The sequence below is a fragment of the Branchiostoma lanceolatum genome, chromosome 8, assembly GCF_035083965.1.
Source record: "Branchiostoma lanceolatum isolate klBraLanc5 chromosome 8, klBraLanc5.hap2, whole genome shotgun sequence".
NCBI classification, from domain to species: Eukaryota; Metazoa; Chordata; class Leptocardii; order Amphioxiformes; family Branchiostomatidae; genus Branchiostoma; species Branchiostoma lanceolatum.
The window spans coordinates 20,505,525-20,508,338 of record NC_089729.1 but is presented as its reverse complement, the minus strand read 5'-3'; the positions used below and the strand labels follow the sequence as shown (position 1 = coordinate 20,508,338).

At 62.1% G+C, this 2,814-nt stretch overlaps 1 non-coding gene across 1 annotated transcript in view; it reads left to right on the top strand.

The window, feature by feature from the left end:
- The first annotated feature begins 1,501 nt into the window (after window positions 1–1,501).
- LOC136441066 (small subunit ribosomal RNA) overlaps window positions 1,502–2,814 on the top strand; it is a 1,813-nt gene continuing 500 nt past the window's right edge. The window contains exon 1 of the ribosomal RNA XR_010756786.1: window positions 1,502–2,814. This exon is cut by the window's right edge and continues 500 nt beyond it. This is a non-coding gene — a ribosomal RNA (small subunit ribosomal RNA).

Below are 2,814 nucleotides of genomic sequence, written 5' to 3'. Positions count from 1 at the left end.
CTATACATAGTGATGTTGAAAGCCCGTCAAGACCTTCCGTCCGCTGACTCCGATCTTTGGAGAAAGCCCGCAAGAGCTTTGGTGACTCACTCCGATTTCGCGAGAAGGGCCGCAAGAGCTGCGGGGACTCACTCCGATCCTGTGACAAAGCCCGACTCTTCAGGTCGCTCCTATGTAGCCCACCATCTCTTAAGCATTGGCGGCCGGGTCGGCCGGCGCTGACGGCCGAAGGAAGCCGCCGGGCGGACCGCGTTTGGTGTTTCCCCGCTCCCGAGGCCGCCTGCTACACGACGGCATGCGACTTTCCGGCCTGCCCCGACTTTCGGATTTCGCCAGGGTGTCTGACCAAGGTGTAGGTCGCCGATCCTACCTTGAGAGGAGTGGTCGTTTTTTGACTAGGCAACTCTTCCAGAGCCCGTAGCGGACGGCGGCTGGGGGCCAGCGGGTCCGGAGGGTGCGGACGGGGCCGGCGCGGCACGGGCCAGACCCCTGCGTGGAGAAAAGACGGGGTCGTCCGGTGACTTTGCCCCGTCGGCCGGCTCCATCGGACTTGGCACCGGGCGCCTGGGCGGGTGTCGGCGGGGGGAGTGAGCGCCCCGCCCCGCCCGACTCCGACCGCCCCGGAGGGCGCCCCGGGCCCGCCGGGCGAGCGAGCAGGGTCCGTCCGGTGTGGGGCGGGGCCCGGGGAGGCGGGGGTGGAGCGGGCGGCCGAGCAACGGGGTCGACCGGGACGGGTCTCCCCCGGCCGGCGGGGCCGGTCTCCCGTTGCCCCCGAAGCCTACCCCGTGGCCGACTTGCGGTGGTTTTTCAAAAAAGTGCTCTGTAGGGTGTCTGACCATGTCGTGGGTCGCTCAACCTACCTTGAGAGAGTGGTCGTTTTTTGACTAGCTCGGGAATCGACGGCGAGCAATCGCACACTCTCTCGCCAGTCGTTTTGCTACCCCGCCGACCAGGCTGCCACTCCCCGCGAGGGCAGCCGGAGGTCGACAACCGGCTTGGAAGGCGCCCGCTCCTCCGCTCCTGCGGGCGAGGACGGGCGTGCCGACGGGCGTCCGGAACCAGCGCCGGGGCAGGCCCTCCGCGGAGGGCAGCCCGGGTCCCGCCGCTGCGGCGGCGGACCCAACGGCGACGGCTCGCCCCTTCCGTCTGCGTGCGAGTACGCCTTGCGGACTCGGCGGTTCGAGACCCGGCCGTCCGCCTTGCCGGCGGACGCGTCCGGTCGTGAGAGTGCGGGACCGTTCCTGACGGGACGGCTCGGGCGTTGAAGGGAAGCAACGGTCAGGTGTGGCCGGGAGTTCTGCGCTCAGGCTCCCGAGGGTTCGCGGCCATCTCCACGGCGCGTTCCCACCTCACGGCAGCGACGGACTCGGCGGCGCTCGGCGCTCCGGTCGAGCGGGACCGTGTGGCGGCGGCGGCAGTTGCGGGTCTTCCCGCGCTGCCCCGCGGCCGCGGCGGTCCTCTCCCGGCGGCGACCGCTCTTTCGCCGCCTCGGCGTCCTCGCTACCTGGTTGATCCTGCCAGTAGTCATATGCTTGTCTCAAAGATTAAGCCATGCACGTGCAAGTTTAAACTGTCCCAGTGAAACTGCGAATGGCTCATTAAATCAGTTATGGTTCCTTTGATCGTCACATCCTACATGGATAACTGTGGTAATTCTAGAGCTAATACATGCGGAAGAAGCGCCGACCTCACGGTCTGGCGTGCATTTATCAGACCAAGACCGACCCGGGGTTCGCCCCGGTCCCTTTGGTGACTCTGGATAACCCAGCCGATCGCACGGTCTTCGCACCGGCGACAGATCATTCGAATGTCTGCCCTATCAACTTTCGATGGTAGGTTCTGTGCCTACCATGGTGGCAACGGGTGACGGGGAATCAGGGTTCGGTTCCGGAGAGGGAGCCTGAGAAACGGCTACCACATCCAAGGAAGGCAGCAGGCGCGCAAATTACCCACTCCCGACTCGGGGAGGTAGTGACGAAAAATAACAATACGGGACTCTTTCGAGGCCCCGTAATTGGAATGGGTACACTTTAAATCCTTTAACGAGGATCTATTGGAGGGCAAGTCTGGTGCCAGCAGCCGCGGTAATTCCAGCTCCAATAGCGTATATTAAAGTTGTTGCGGTTAAAAAGCTCGTAGTTGGATCTTGGGACCGGGCTTGCGGTCCGCCGCGAGGCGTGTCACTGCTCGTCCCGGCCCTCCCCGCCGGATTCTCCTTGGTGCTCTTAACTGAGTGCCTCGGGGTGCCGGAGCGTTTACTTTGAAAAAATTAGAGTGTTCAAAGCAGGCCTGGCGCCTGAATAGTGGTGCATGGAATAATGGAATAGGACCTCGGTTCTATTTCGTTGGTTTTCGGAACGTGAGGTAATGATCAAGAGGGACGGACGGGGGCATTCGTATTGCGGCGGAGAGGTGAAATTCTTGGATCGCCGCAAGACGAACCACTGCGAAAGCATTTGCCAAGAATGTTTTCATTGATCAAGAACGAAAGTTGTGGGCGCGAAGGCGATCAGATACCGCCCTAGTCACAACCATAAACGATGCCAACCAGCGATCCGCCGGCGTTACTTCGATGACCCGATGGGCAGCTCCCGGAAACCTGAGTTTTCGGGTTCCGGGGAAGTATGGTTGCAAAGCTGGAACTTAAAGGAATTGACGGAAGGGCACCACCAGGAGTGGAGCCTGCGGCTTAATTTGACTCAACACGGGGAAACTCACCCGGCCCGGACACAGTAAGGATTGACAGATTGAGAGCTCTTTCTTGATTCTGTGGGTGGTGGTGCATGGCCGTTCTTAGTTGGTGGAGCGATTTGT